Here is a 16,749-nt window from a genome sequence, read left to right on the forward strand (position 1 = left end):
TCATCTTCTACAACATTGATTCACCAGTCAAACCCATGAAGTTGGATCAATGACAGTGGATGGAGACACTGGGTTTATGTTCAGTTAATGAGAGATTTGACAGAAAAAGTCACTATTTCTCAAGTTCCATGATGATCAAAGTACATGATTCATAAAATAGGGAGATAAATATTCATTATTAATAATATTTTCTGGAGATGGGGTGGGATTAAATAAGTTACACTTCTTCCCACCCCTTTTCGGGCATGTAAATGAAACTATTGTGCTGTTCTTCTGTCTAAGATTGTTATAATGGTTGATATTTGTATTATTATTTATGTTTTGCTTGTTCCATATATGTTAAATTTCATTGCATGCTCAGAATAAAACACTAAATAAAATCCAAATAAATGAGGACTCTGGTGCTAAAAGTACTGCAGTCACATTTTTGGACAATTCAAGTTGAGCATATAAACATGATGTAGTTGTTTAGCTAAGTCCACCTTCTAAATATTTTTTAACAGACTTTTTTTGTGATATCAGTACTTTTAGCACCAGGGTCTTCAAATACAGGAAAATACCTGATTTTCACAGAAAGAAATGCAAATCACAGAGGATAAAATCATGATAAATGGTGATAAATCACTTAAGAAAGGTTACATAGAGGGAACTGAGACAAAAGTAGTAACAGGCATTTAAGGCGTGCCCGCTTGGGTGCTGTGCCACTCATCCCTGAGTCCATTTTCAGTTAGGCCCTAGCATCCAGACCTGCAAAGATACCAAAATACCTTATGTGTTATTTTCTTGTCTGTTTGCATCGGGATTGGCACTATAACATGTGCTCTTATGTATGAAATGAAATGGTACATTCATTTTCTGCTCCGTAGTTGTGTCATTATTAAACTGCTGTCTTGTGATCACTCCAGAACTTTCCTTTGCTTTCATTTGCTCTGTATGAAAAGAGAATTTATCATCACTTCACTTATTTCAATCTTAACTATGTTTTGACTAAGTCTTAAATAAACATTGATATTTACTTGCCTCAGATGCGGTGCTCGAATGGAATGAAAACACGTGCTATTTTCTGAAAGAAACAATCAATTGTAACATCTTCGGATCAAATCTGAAAAGTAGAAGCATAATGTAATGTCACAACCTTATCTTGGACCAATTCTACTAGAATTTTTACAGGAAAAGGTGGAATAATTCAGAAATACCACCGCACGCCATTAAGCGTAATGATACGTTTTTTGGAAAAAAAAGAGGTACCATATAATCATGATTAAGCTACTCATTTGGAAAGGCTATCATGGTTTAATACACATATATTTGTCGTACTAACAAAATGGCACCACAAAGGTTTTGCCCCCTTTGGTGGTACCACTACATGGCCCATGGACTAAAGGTACGGACCAGACTGTGGGCTACTGTGTTGCACCCTTAGTCTAAATATTCATTTGTAGTAGGGCACAATATTGAAAAAAACTGACATTGCAATTGTTTTAACCCTGCGATATATATTGTGATATGAAAAAAGGCTGAGGAGAATATAGTAGCTGTGTGGTGCGGACGTAAATGGTCAAACAAATTAGTTATGTTACTTCTCATTGTGGGAACAGGTGCAAAGCACTGTCATTACAGAACATGTGTTTCAGAATCATCCTTCTCATTGCCCAAATAATTCCAGATAACTGATACTGCTTTTCTTTTTGCCACCAAGTCTTCATTTTCAGTGATTTTCTCTTGTTTGTTGCTCATTTTTCAATGTTGTTACCAGCGACTCACTCCATGTGCATGGGGGTGGTCTGCTTTGGCAAACTGATTAAGAACGATTGTGATTGGTGGATTACTGTGCGCAGTATGTGTCAGGTACCCAGGTTGAAATTAGATGAGAACACGTTGAGTTTATTTGCCTCTTACATTGCAGAATCTGCGATGTGACTATTGCAATGACAATGCTCAAACGATATATTGTGCAGCTCTAATTTGTTGTCTGTTTTAACCTTTTGCTGCTGGCAAAGAAATAATGAAAGATTATCAAATTCAATGAGTCTCATAGATACTTTACATAACGCTAGGGTGTAAAAGTTTCTTTTAGTCCATGATAACACAAATTAGACTGTCACAGTTAATGTAATTCATAGAAACTGTGCAGCTGTCAGAACTGTTATAAATAGGTGGACTGGTGGGTACTATATTGATTAGCAGATTTGTTTCAAGTTTTTCATATCCATTGTGGAAATATATGATCCAAAGTGAGGTAAAAACAGCTAAATGCAATCAGCTTAAGCCAACCTAGAGGAAAATATTATTTTGTTGTGATTCACCTCCATTTAACAGGAGCTAATAGCAATAATACTAATAACAAGAAGAAAATAAAAGTGAAGACTTCAGTCTTTCACCTACTGTGATATTACGGCACCCCATTTTTACATTGTTGTATCGGTACTTGTACTGCAGTAAATGATCTGAGTACTTCCTCTGCCACTGATGAATATGTGACTTGTAGACATACAATGTTAAGATTTCCCTGCTCCTCTTCTTCCCACCTTCCTGCTCCTTTTTGTATCACTCACATTTCCTTTTCTCATTTTTCTTCTCTTTGCAACCTCATATTCTCTCTCTCTCTCTCTCTTTCGCCTCTCTTTCTGTCATCCTCTCTGCATCAGTATGCCCGTTAGTTGTTGGTAGAGTGAAGCGGCTGCATTATCTAGATACATTATTTATGCACTCAGCGCTCTGACTAACACACACATGCACACATTCACAATCTCCAACCACTCTCACATAATAAAAACATACACTCAAAAAGCCAAATACATTGCTGTGTGGTAAACACAAAGAGCATTTTTCTTTCATTAGTTATTGAATGTGAGTGCAAAAAGGACTGCGGCACATGTAAATGCAGTGTGTTTGTATGAGTGAGATAGCACAGCTGATTCTGCCAAAAAAAAAAAAGAAAGAAGCAGCTGTTGTGTTGACGCTCACACACACTTAGGTAAACACACACACAACAGGCTAATAATAAATAATAACATAATACTAACAGGCCGTAGTACTTCGGGAGTACTGTGGAGCACTGAGTAGCAGCAGGAAGAGTCAATACTTAAAAAGAGACGATCGGAACAGCCAAGACAGATGACGGAGAGAGGGAGAGGAAGGGTTTGAGAGTTTGAGTAGTGGGGAAGGAGAAGATGGGAGGGAGGGAAGGGAAAGGGAAGGAAGGAAGGGAGGCTGAAGAGTTCCCAGCATCTCTTTTCCCAGGGCTTTGTAAGGGCCTCATTAAATATGGATGGTGTTTGGAGCAGAGCAGGGGCAAGTGGGACTCTGCAAACTGCACAAGTAGCCCGAACCGCCAGGCAGGCCCGTCCTGCTGCGATGGAGCCCTGCTGTCTTTTTTGCCACGTCTGTCTCTCCGTCTTCCTCCTCTCCTCCCTCAACACCCATCACTGTCTTCTCACCATTTTTTGTCCCTCTTTTATCCCCTCATCCCTCTCTTTTTGCTACATTTATTTCAATGTCTGTCTGTTAGTCTATGCACCACGTTGCACCACTTGGCTCATCTGCTCTTGTCTTTTCCTCTGTTCTCATTACATGTCTGGATAGATGGGCCAAAAAAAAAAAAAAGTCTCACTAATATTTGTCGGGCCACCCTTAGTTTTAATTACAGCATGCATTTGCTGTGGCATTGTTGTGATAAACTTTATTTCCATCATTTTGTGGACATTGCTGAACCTAGATGTGACCAACTGAATCAATCCCAGATCAGGCAATGCCCCCACAGGCTTGTACTGTTGGAACTAGGCATGATGGGTAATCACTTCATCCACCTCTCTTCTCACTCTGATGTGTCCATCACTCTGGAACAGGGTCAATCTGGACTCATCAGACCACATGACCCTTTTCCATTGAAACACAGTCCAATCTTTATTCTCTATCAAACTGATGATTGTTCAAGTAGTGAGAAGCTACTCACTTCATCAGTTAAAGAAGTTAAAGAAGTTGTTTCAGCTCAAACTTATTAATCACTGCAGTATTTATCCAACGGAAGGATCTGATGTATTTGCTGATTTAAATTAGAGCCCGACCAATATGGGATTTTTGGGGCTGATGCCGATAACGATATTAGGGGCAAAAAAAAGGCCAATATCCAATATACCGGCCGATATCCAATATTGGCCAATAACCAATATATTGGCCGATATATGAAATAAGAACACTGATCTACAAAGGATATAATAATCTTATATTAGATACACTATATTGCCAAAAGTATTCACTCACCCATCCAAATAATCAGAATCAGGTGTTCCAATCACTTCCATGGCCACAGGTGTATAAAATCCAGCACCTAGGCATGCAGACTGCTTTTACAAACATTTGTGAAAGAATGGGTCGCTCTCAGGAGCTCAGTGAATTCCAGCATGGAACTGTGATAGGATGCCACCTGTGCAACAAATCCAGTCGAGAAATTTCCTCGCTCCTAAATATTCCACAGTCCACTGTGAGCTGTATTATAAGAAAGTGGAAGTGTTTGGGAACGACAGCAACTCAGCCATGAAGTGGTGGGCCACATAAACTGACGGAGCAGGGTCAGCGGATGCTGAGGCGCATAGTGCAAAGAGGTCGCCAATTTTCTGCAGAGTCAATCGCTACAGACCTCCAAACTTCATGTGGGCTTCAGATTAGCTCAAGGACAGTGCACAGAGAGCTTCATGGAATGGGTTTCCATGGCCGAGCAGCTGCATCCAAGCCATACATCACCAAGTGCAATGCAAAGCGCCAGATGCAGTGGTGTAAAGCATGCCGCCACTGGACTCTAGACCAGTGGAGGCGCGTTCTCTGGAGTGACGGATCGCACTTCTCCATCTGGCAATCTGATGGACGGGTCTGGGTTTGGTGGTTGCCAGGAGAACGATACTTGTCGGACTACATTGTGCCAAGTGTAAAGTTTGGTGGAGGGGGGATTATGGTGTGGGGTTGTTTTTCAGGAGCTGGGCTTGGCCCCTTAGTTCCAGTGAAAGGAACTGTGAATGCTTCATCATACCGAGACATTTTGGACAATTCCATGCTCCCAACTTTGTGGGAACAGTTTGGAGCTGGCCCCTTCCTCTTCCAACATGACTGTGCACCAGCGCACAAAGCAAGGTCTATAAATACACGAATGACAGAGTCTGGTGTGGATGAACTTGACTGGCCTGCACAGAGTCCTAACCTCAACCCCATAGAACACCTTTTGGATGAATTAGAGCGGAGACTGAGAGCCAGGCCTTCTCATCCAACATCAGTGTTGGACAAATGCACTTCAGGAAGGATGGTCAAAAATTCCCATGAACCCACTCCTAAACCTTGTGGACAGCCTTCCCAGAAGAGTTGAAGCTGTTATAGCTGCAAAGGGTGGACCGACGTCATATTGAACCCCATAGATGAGGAATGGGATGTCACTTAAATTCATATGCGAGTCAAGGCAGGTGAGCAAATACGTTTGGCAATATAGTGTTATTGTGGATAGGTGGATTAACAGTTGCATAAATCTTTGTTTATCTCACAAGTATAATTTACACAACTTTCAAATGCAAACTATACAATCACAAAAATAATTAGAGCAAAAAATATGACTTGCCACACAATTATGTTTTCCCTCACAAATTTTGATGTGTCTGCCTCACGGCACTACAACTTCTTATGTGGACTAAGGACTAAACTGAGCATGTGCAGAGTGGATTAGGTGAGTCCTAAATTGTTCCTGATTGGAGCAATTGCAAGAGTTACAACTGACCCATGTTACAACTGTCCCCAGTCTCCCCTACACTATTAACACCCAGGCCTGCCTTCAGAATGAAACTGTGACGTAGACAGGAAGTGCACAGACATGGGTGTGTGGGGGGTGAATACTTCATAAGACGAGGGGGGGGATAAGCAGTCCATCCTTGTCAGAGTGCGCGAGCGGGGGGGGTAGCTCCGTGATTATGTGATTGTGTGTGGGGGGGTGATAGCATCATTGTCCGAGCAGGAGTGAAAGTGAAATTAACTCGCTTTAAAGTTACTCTTATTCTCCGGGCAGCACACACACACACACACACAGGAGCAGCGAGCGACAGAATCTCCGCGTAGCAAAAAAAAAGTTAATATATCGGCTACATTTTGGCTGATGTTGATTAATTGGTGATACACTATAATCGGTCAGGCTCTAATTTAAATATGAGTTTGTGCAGCATAAGCAACGACATTAAGATTCTTCTTGCTCATGAATGTCAGCATCTCACTCTTTCTGCACAACTTTACATAACTAATGAAAAAAAAATAAATGACATACTATGATATTTTTAGCAATCCACATTGGCAACACAAGTTGCAAACGCTACTAACAATTTCCCACTCAGTAAAGGTGAAACTATGAAAGTAATCAATAATAGTAATCATAATCTTTCCGGGAAGCCCCCTTTTCAGTTGGGTCACATACCTTGGTCACTGGCCAATCTCAACTATACAAAAAATTCCAGTACAAACCTTGACTGCATTGCATCATGGAATATTTATGGTGGTGGTAGCTGTCGATAGCAGCAATACTGTAAAAGTTTCCTGGAATTAGTATGCAGTTCACATATTGTTGGGCTAATATTATGGTTCTATGTTTCATGTTTTATAATGTGTTTTAGTGTACTAATTAGGATGTTAATATGAAATTTCAGGTACTGCCACACTTCAAATGTGATGTTTTTTTCCTGAATTTGCACAAAATGTTCAGACTTCTGAAGGGAGGTTATTGAAAATACTGATAACCTTTCATCTAAAACAGCTGTTACCAGTGGTGGCTGGTGAAATAATTTTTTTTGGTGGGGCATAGTATACAAGTCAGTTTTCAGCTTCACTATAACCACATATCACTACTAGGATACACCAAAGTATAGGTGCCACTATTTTAAAATATGAATTTAAATTAAAATAAAAGTACATAGTATGTGTTTTCAGTTTTATTTGTAAATTTCACCTGTCTATCCTTCAAACATCCACATTTTTCTGTGACTCTGTTGTTAAAGTCAGGCATGTCCCTGACAATTGTCTTTTCCACTGATAGTGTGGGCAGCATTTTTAGACCAGCGATGAAGGTATTGCGAGCAGATTGCATGGCATTGAAAAAATAGAAAATCAACGCAAGACCTAAAGTGTATCAAGTGATACAACTCACATCAGGATTTGGTCCACTTATCTTCCACATCAAAGGTAGTTGTGTTAACAACTGAGCTATCCTGCTGCTTATACAAATCTCAGTAGTTTTACTTATGGACTTATTTGCTGATTCCCTTTCTGAGGAAGGTTTTGATTCTTTTCAGGATGTAACATTTACTTGTGTGGGTGGGGCTTGGGCACCCTAGGAGAGGCACAGCGGGAGACTTAAGTCTTAAGTTTCACTTAAGGTGTAAGGTTCATGTATGGTGTGCATGTACTCATTGTGGGGTACATATGGCATGGAACATATGGAATGCCCCCCCTAATAAACCCCCCTGATTCCCGATCTCTCTGCCTTGACAGGTGGGTGATACATTCTAATCCTTCACAATCTAATATTGTCATATCGCACACCCCTAACTGCTCGCTAAACAGCTGAAAACATTTTTAAACTACACTTGAATGCAGATTATACACAGTACTCACAGGCTGTATCATGTATAGCTTGTTTATTTAAATATTAAATGTTTTTGTAAAAATAATTTTATGTTATTTTATTCCTATCGTCTTCTTCTTCATGTGAGACAGGTGAGGCGGCGCCCTAGTGCCCACCATTGACGGACCGCCACTGGCTGTTACTCTAAAATGGTTTACATCTAGCACAGCTTATCTATCACAAATGTAGCCAGATTTGTCCTCTGTCATTCAGAGTGACTCCCAAAGCCCAGTGACTTACAGAGCCACAAAGTGACAGAAGGTCCATCCAATGATACCATTAAACAAACAAACAAACAAAAAAAAAAGAAAAAAAAAGTGGTGCCAGGCCCAACAAACCCTGCCCCTCACAGATATTTTCCCTATTAAAAGTAAATGGGAAGATTTTTTTTTTTAAATCATAAAAACTAGTGCGTTGACCCTTGGGGATCCGTGGGTTCTAGATGTGGTAGTTTGTATGCTGTTGTGTATTTGTGCATGCTGTACCGTATTTGTCCAGCAGTCAACGCCAAAGCATTCTGGGTAAGGCTATTGTATTCCAAAATTACTAATATCTCCCAAAATATTGGTCCTATCAACTTGCCGTTTTCGCTAGTCTGTTCCTTGACCAAAAGTACATAAGTATGCCAAACTGCAGCAGTCAGCTCTTTCCGGATTTTGTGTGAGTCCCTAGACACACATACACGCAAACATGCAAAGGCCACTTGGCTTTTATTATATAGATTAGAACTTTGACCTACCTTTCCCAAAATGTAATGAGATCTATTGTGGGTCACTGGCAATCTATAAACCAAATTCGGTATGAATTGAACCAATACTTTCGCCGGTAAAGTGTTAACAAACAAAGAAACTAACAAAAACAATACCCCTTGCCCTCCCTTCAGGGGATGGGGTAATAAATAAATAAGAGCAAATCCAGAAAAAGGCAAAAAAAAAAAAAAAACAACACTTTTTACATTATGGTTTTTCCCACAATTTCCTTTTAACCACGTAAAATTTATATCAATGCGTTAAGCAAAGTACTCTCTCTCTCACAGTGGAAAGACTTCAGTGATGTCAGGTACTGTGTATATACCGTGTACACCATAGTAACCAGCAGATTTTTTTTAACAAACTGAACAGATTGTAAAACGGTTCGGTTTGTTAAGCTGAATGTAGCTATGGATCTACAGGGGCTACTGTTGTATAGGTACAAACTTGAAGCAAGCAGCAGTCACATATTAAATTTGTACTGAAATGTTATTTCCCCTCCCGTTTCTTCATTATCCTCTTTTTCCTCCCACTGATGGTTGCTGATCTGATTGATTAGTGCATGTGACTTCAGAGAGAATCTCCCCTCTAATGCTCACTCCTCTGTTCTCAGCTTTGTTGACCATTCATATGCAAATGCTTTGTATGGCATGGATGAGTCACAAAACGACAATGATCTCAAGTTCACAACAGTGTAACTGCCTAACTTGCTAATTCAATTGTGACATTGTGTTTGGCCTCAGGAGATGAAGATATGTCACCCTGGTCCTCTTCACAAGAACGATGGACAGAGTGAAAATGCAGCCGGACTGTAACTGGCGCCCTCATGGAGCCCTGATACGCAGGGCAGAGAGCAGGTGTGTCACAGTGTGTGTCTCTGCTTCTGTGTATGTGCATGTGAAACAGATTGTTTGCACAAAAAAGATCAGAGGGCAAGATCAGAGGGTTAAGCGATGACAGGAAAGGAAGAGAGTGAGAGTGAAGGTAGTAATGAGCTAGACATAGATAGTCTGCATTACACCTTCAGCCAGTCTGTTGCCCTAAATGGACCTGAGAAGTAAAGGTGAGGCTCAGTCTAATCTGGCTCAGCAGTAGTGACGCACAACACTCTGTCTCTGCATCCAGACATACTCTGTAATCCCCTTTGCCTGCAGTGAATGTGTCTGTGTGTGTATTCAGAGCATTATGGAAAAGTTCTGTATTGTGAGAGATCCATGTCTCAGTATATGCTGCATTAATGGCTATCTGCTGAATATTCTGTAGGTGTGGCTTTATGGATTGTAAATGCACTTTATTGAGGATTCTTGTTAAAGTTACATTAATTGGTAAAATCTTCTCTAATCCAGATACCTCACTGTGTCTCATGTAATGTTAGGTATAGGATGTTAGTTACCACATATAGGCTACTACATTCTTGAAGGAAGAGTTGTGCTTCTGGTTAAATATCAATGCCAAATCAAAATGTAGGATTGTGCAAAATTATTTCATGTTTCATTAGAGCTCTCACAATATTTAAATATGAGTTAACAATTATGTGTCATAAAAAATGATTATGACTAGCAATGTCATTGTATATTCTTAACTTTATGATACCATCATTGTGTAATATTTATTAATTATGCACACACACTTTTCACATTTCTTGTGAGAAGAAGGAAAGACATTTTTTCATAGAATTTTTGGGAACATACAAAATTTATTACAGTGCAGTTTGTATCTTGTGATATATGATAGGACATGACTATATAATACACAAAGGGCCGGATCTACTTAGGTCCCAATTTACGTGTACTAATTCACGTGCGCAATCTAGAATTTTGCATGTGGGGTTGAACCGCGGTTTGCGGGTGATTTACTAAGATTGCTTGTGCAAATGTCAACAGGTGCAAAGTCTTGGAGACTGCCCTATTTAAATGAGGATTTTGCATGCTCTACTGGAGACAATACGCTGTAAAAAAAAAAAAAAAAAACTGCTCTGGGATACGCCAGCATTAATGGTAACAGTGCACTGAATGATCCAGATGCATGTAATGTAAATGTAAAATTGGAGGAGATTTGTCATAGAAGGTATTGTGTGACTCATTCATTCATTTATTTTTAATTTTAGAGGTGGGGGGGGGGGGGTTGTTGGATTGACTGTCAGGCACACAACTTTGTCACACTGTAGCCTAATGTCGGTGCGTATTTTCAATCACAATCCTCAGATCAAGTGGAATAGAGTCCCATCAAGTCTGTGTGTGTGTGTGTGTGTGTGTGTATGTGTGTGTGTGGGGGGGTCTCGTCAAGGTAACGTCTCTGTTATATTTTCTTCCATCATTCCAAATGAGAGTGAAAAATGCACTCTCTGCATCTTGTTTCATTGTTTCAACTGCAGCCATGTGTGCGCAATTATGCAAACAAACCATTTGCACCTCTCTTTTAGACGTGTTAAATATAGACACAGATTTTATGAGCAAAATTGCTTTCAGGTTTAATAAATTACTTTGTGTGTGCTAAATTAATATATTTACATTTTCTCCTCCCAGCACATGCACAATTGTGTGTAAATGCCCCATGTCGCATATTCATTGCAGCCAACATGCTAACTGTATGCATATGCACTCTTCTGCACATTTGAAAGACACAACCCTTAGTGTGCACTGTTAAGTAAATCAGTTTGTACATTTTCTTGCATGTGCAATTAGTTTGCACATGTTTTTATACATGCAAACCTTTAGTACATCCGGCCCAAAGCCTCTTCCTGAACTATCCAACCAAGTTACACAGTCAAAGTAGACCACTGGCTATGGTCAAAAACAGCCATTTAAAATGTACATTTTGTGGATATGGTACAGTTTAATATACAAATTGGAATTATTTGAATGCTGTGGTAGGGACTGTATTTGCAAATTCTTTTTCAAAGTGGCTGGGTGCATAGACGCATGTTTGAATTCATTATGTCACCCTCTTTTTACTGCAAATCCAACAAATCTCTTCATGCAAGCTACCAGGCTATCCTTTTGTAATTTAGAATAAAACCAAAGCGTGCTGTGGTGTTTAGCTTTGCAACTAACTCAAAACCCACAAATACTGAAGTGTCAAGTGTGCTGAGCAGTGACGGCTCCTGACAAATTTCTCAGGGGGGGCAACTGTTGTGACGATGACTAAGATGACCCACTCAATGGGTAAAATAATAATAAATAAAAGTCAGATTACTAACTTTGCAGTGTTGCATTGCATGATTTATTTTGGTTTTCCTGTTCAACCACTAGACAGCAACACCAGACATGAATTGTACATACTGTACAGTGTTTTTGTATAGCTATATCAAGTTAAATGTCTTAAATACAATACATTTGGTTACACAGTAAAACACTTCCACTGTGGCCATCAACAGATACATTGTCATCCGTTAGTTTGCCCATGAAATCACTGTTAGTGCAGTCTACACTTCATAGCCATTATGGACACCATAGCCATAATCAAATCAAATTATACCAAATTATACTATCATCAAAATTTGAAAAAAAGAATATCAACATGTAAGTCTATGAGAGTGCCTGGGGTGATTTTCAGTCTGACTGAAATCGCCCCAAGAGGGTGGGGCTGCTGGTTGGAAAGTGACATTCAGGCTGCTGGTTGGACAATAATATTAAGCTTTAGCCTGGCAAAATAAACTCTTTTTTCTCTCTTTTTTTCATGTGGCTTAAAGATGGCGATGCACTTGCCCACTATGGGACAGCTGCCCCTGTTGCTGAGATAAACATTTGGTGGCGCTCATTCCCCATTTTACTTATTACATACACTTTGGGTGCTTTTCTCAGCTACCTTAGCAGGTAGCTGTAGCCTTTGACCAGGAGCAGGTGTCATCAGGTGGTACGCAACCTTCTTAGAGTGTTTCGGCCCTCAACCACAACACTCTCCAGTTGGTGGGCTGGCAGTGAGTGGCCAGCTCACTGCCCACCTGCTCCTGGCCTCCAGCTTTCCTCCTCCTGCTTACTCCAAATCCAATACGAGGCGCGTTCTGCCTCCTCCCCCATCCTGCGGACCGCTTGCTTCTTGTTCCGCTCGTCCAACCCCAGAGCTGACAGCAGCCGCCATGCCGACTGGGCTGGGAAGCCCCGACACCCGATCTCCACCGGGAACAACCATGCCTGCCAGCCCTTGTCTCTGCAGTCCTGGATAAGAGACTGGTACTTTGAGGCCTTCCTTTCGTGGGCCTCCTCACAACCTTCCTCCCATGGCACTGTTAGTTTGACCAGAATTATCTTCTGGTCTTTCGGGGACCACAGCACAATGTCTGGCCGGAGGGTTGTTTGGACCACCTCCGGGAATTGCAGCCGCCTTCCTACATCGACCCTCATCTCCCAGGAGCTTGCAGTTTTGAGAATGTTGGGCTATGTTTTTATGGTGTGGATGGGCCTAGCTCCTTCCTTAATGAAGGTGATCGCACTCCTTGTGGCAACCCCGGCTGGTCTCTTTTTGCCCCTCTCCCGTTCTATGGTATCAGCAAGAGAGAGGAGATCTTTATCGTGGCGCCATCTATACCGTCCTTGGGTTAAAGCTGTTTTACACCCAGACAGTATGTGTGCCAAAGTTCCCCTCTGGCTGCAGAGCTTACAGAGTGGATCCTCTCTCAGCCCCCATGTATGCAGATGTGATGGTGAAGGAAGGATATCATACACGGACCTCAAGAGGAAGGAGATGCGGTAAGGCTCCAGTCGCCAAAGCTCTGCCCATGTGACCTTACGGCTGGGCAGGTCCCATTTTGTCCACGCCCCCTGGGAGCCTTGTTCCACTGCCCTGGCTATCCGCCTCTCTTCCTCCCTGCTCCGGACCTCTGCCTGCACCATATCTCGTCTCGATCTTACATTTGCATCTCTCCAGGTCTGGAAATGAGCAGTGCCGAGGCCTTGCCGATGGACGCACTGGTTGCCAATGATGTCACGGAGCTTCAGAGAGCTCACTGCCTGCTCCACAGCTGTGTTGGCGGCCCACTTGCACCTGGACCTGGTTGTGACACCTGCTTGTTTAACCAGCTCATCGTTGGAGTTCCTCAGGCTCAGCACAACTCTACACTTTGCCACCTTGTATCCCTCCACAGCTGATGACAAAGGGAGTTGCAGCTGCCCAGACCAGATGTAAAGGCCCACTGAGGAGAAGCTTGGGGGAATGCCTAGCCATCTTCGTAGATACTTGTTGATCTTCCTCTCGATGGCCTCTACAGCTGTCATGGGGAACTCATAAACAGTGAAGAGCCAAAGGAGCCTAGGCAAGAGGCCATGTTGATACAGCCAGGTCTTGAACTTGCCCGGAAGTAGAGATCTGTCGATCCTCCTCAGCCATTCTTCAGTCTGCTTCACTGCCTTGTCAACGTTGGCACCGTCTGTCAGTGACGCATTGAACCACTTTCCTAGGCACTTTATTGGGTTGCCCTCAATCGATGGAATGACCTCACCCTGGACTTGGAGACTGAACTTGCTGGTAACTTTGGCCTTCTTGATGATCAAGCGCCTGGACTTCCTGGCTTTGAATAGCATCCCTGCCCACAACACGACACTGCCCAAAGTTTCCAGTACCCATCTGGCCTGGACGTGGGTCACGGTGGTTATTGTGATATCGTCCATGAATGCTCGCAGCACTGGCTGGACAACACCCGACTCCAACTTTGGGCCCTGGGTTATGCCTTCTGCTGCGGATATCAAAAGATTCATTGCTATAATGAACAAGAGATGGTACACCCTGTTGGGATCCCCTTTTGGAGGTCCAGCCAGTTGGTGGTGAAAAGGGCTGATGAAAATCTAAGTTTAAATCCAGCAAGGTAGCTGTTAATCATGTCTCGAATCTGCTGCGGAATATGATAGTGGTCGAGTCCTTCTCGGATGAGGTCATGTGGAATTGACCCATAAGCATTAGCGAGGTCTAGCCAGACAACTGTTAGGTCGCCTTTCTTCTGCTTTGCTTCTTGGATCAAGTGGCTGATCATCGAGGTGTGTTCTAGGCAGCCCGAAAAGCCTGGGATTCCACCTTTCTGGATAGATGTAATGGTTTTGCGTCATGTAGGAGGTGATCCTCTTTGCCAACACCAAGAAGAAGATTTTGCACTCTACGCTCAAGAGGGAAATCGTCCTGAACTGGGAGATTACAGAGGAACCCTCCTCTTTAGGAATGAAACATCCCTCTGCTAGTTTCCAGCTTGATGGAACTGTACCTTTTGCCCAGATCTTCCTCATGATCTTCCACAGCCTCCGCAGAAGTTTTGGGCATTTCTTGTATACCTTATATGGTATACCACTTGGGCCGGGGGCAGCTGATGATTTGGCTCTGCGAACGATATCCTGAACTTCCTGCCAAGAGGGCTCCTTCTCGTTCAGTTCAATTGATGGATTTCCAGGCCTAAAGATTTTGTGGTGGGTTCCGAAGCCCTGATTCCTGTTGGGGTCACTGTGGGCTTCCAAAAGGAACTCTTCTACCTCCTGCTTTGAGCTGGAGAGTGAGCCAGATTTTCGTTGGCCAAGAAGAGACTTTGTGAAGTTGTACGGATTTTTGAGGAACTGTGCGCGCCTTTTCTCTTTCTTCCGCCGCTGCTGCCGGAGGTATTCTGCTCTCCTAACCTTGCACAGTTGTCCTCACAGCTTGCTTGTTAGGTCTTTGATACCTTCTTTCTCAGTCGGTGAGCTGGTTTTGAACAATTTATTGAGTGCTTTGATCTCACTCCTCAGGTGACGGATCTCCCTCTCCCTCCTGTTCGGTTGCTGCTGTTGAAGCTGGCCTTTCCGCTCTGTTATGCCGAACCATTCCCTAGCAAGGCTGTAAACAATGGTTGCGATAGAATCAACCTTCTTTTGAACTGGGCCTGATAAGGTTGCTTCCAAGATGCCATCTAGGTCGTTGTCAAGCTGCGTCCAAACCTTGCAGTCTGACATCTTTGGCCACTGGATCCTCTCTCTCTTTGCTGGATAGGTTAGGGTTACCGGGAATGGGTTCTCCTGAACTGGTCCATGGTGCTGGGGTTGCTCGAGTGCGGAGAGATCTCCTGCACTGTGGGGTGCTTCCTGGCTGGAGTTCTCCATCGTCTGACCAGACTCTAGGCCTGTGCGCTGCACTTGAGTTGCTGATGGTCCACACCTTTACTCATTTCATCCACATTTTAAATAATATCAGTGAAGGAAACTTAAATAGTCCCTATTTCCTGCACACAAAATGGGGGACTTTGTCCAATGGTTTTAAGAACTATGAAACTGTTACTGCAATAACCCAAGTTTGTTAAAGTTTTTGCAGGTCTTTCTTTATGTGTGGGGGTGCTTCATGACCATGTAAGTTGCATTTTTAACTAGAAAAGCACTCGGAGAGTGCAGACCTCCGCCAAGGCAGATCAGTGCCGATCACCACCAAAATTTAATTATTTGTTCCTTGTGCCAGTATCAATGTTTCCTGAAATTTTCATCCAAATCCATCCATAACTTTTTGAGTTATCTTGCACATGGACAGACAGACAGACAGACAGACAGACAGACAGATAGACAGACGAACCAACACCGGCAAAAACATAACCTCCTTGGCGGAGGTAATGATGTGTATTAATTTGGCAAATGTGGTAGTCTCCTTATTTATCCATACATGATTATTCACTAAATTTGTTCCATTCAGCCATTCCTATTACTTGCATCTCCCCTTTATCAATACTTTTTCACCTCTCAAAAGTGTTTCTTTCCAAATTTTGTAGATTTCCACTGAGGATATTTAATGCTGAAATTCAAAATGTAAATTAAAACAGCTGGATGGAAATGCACCCACTGGCCTTGAAGAACACCTTTGTTTTTTGTGGCTACAAGTGAGTGTGGAAGAGGATATCCTTTATCTGCAGAGGCAGGAAGATTTGTTTGTAGCTGATGGTTGTCATTTGCTGACATGGTTGTTTCTGTCAATTTTGCACATATGTGCATATACTTATGGAAATATTATAAGACTGCAGCTGCTCTTTCGTAATCTCATGCAGTGACTGAGTTGGATTACCTGCAGATTGAATTAAAACCAACACTTTCAAACCAATACACCATTAAAATGTTAACAACCATTGTTCATTTGGAGGAATTGAAAGTTGTCCTATAATTATGTAGATTAGCCTTATGTAATCTACACTGCAATTTCCTCTTCCTGTGAATTTTTACATGTTCACCTGATGAGTCTGTTGCAGGTAGAAAAACATATTTAATCTGTTTGGAAGATGTGCAAGATGTACAAGGAATGAATGAATGAACAAGGAAGAGCTGAAGAGTGAGCGGTAGCCAGGAGTCTATAAGTGCTGCTGCAGTCCCATTACTCAGCATGTGTTTGTTTATTTCTCTGCGGTATTTGTTTCCGTGCTCAGCTCCA

At 42.1% G+C, this 16,749-nt stretch overlaps 1 protein-coding gene across 3 annotated transcripts in view; it reads left to right on the forward strand.

The window, feature by feature from the left end:
* frmpd1a (FERM and PDZ domain containing 1a) overlaps nt 1-16,749 on the forward strand; it is a 69,744-nt gene that overhangs the window by 16,684 nt on the left and 36,311 nt on the right. The window contains exon 2 of one of the 3 annotated variants that reach the window (XM_030145066.1): nt 9,138-9,251. The exons of 1 other annotated variant lie outside the window; for it this stretch is intronic. The gene's annotated coding sequence lies outside the window, so the exon portion shown is untranslated. The remainder of the gene's footprint in view (nt 1-9,137; nt 9,252-16,749) is intronic. One more of the 3 variants, XM_030145127.1, reaches the window with a different exon arrangement.

Source organism: Sphaeramia orbicularis, chromosome 1, assembly GCF_902148855.1.
Source record: "Sphaeramia orbicularis chromosome 1, fSphaOr1.1, whole genome shotgun sequence".
NCBI classification, from domain to species: Eukaryota; Metazoa; Chordata; class Actinopteri; order Kurtiformes; family Apogonidae; genus Sphaeramia; species Sphaeramia orbicularis.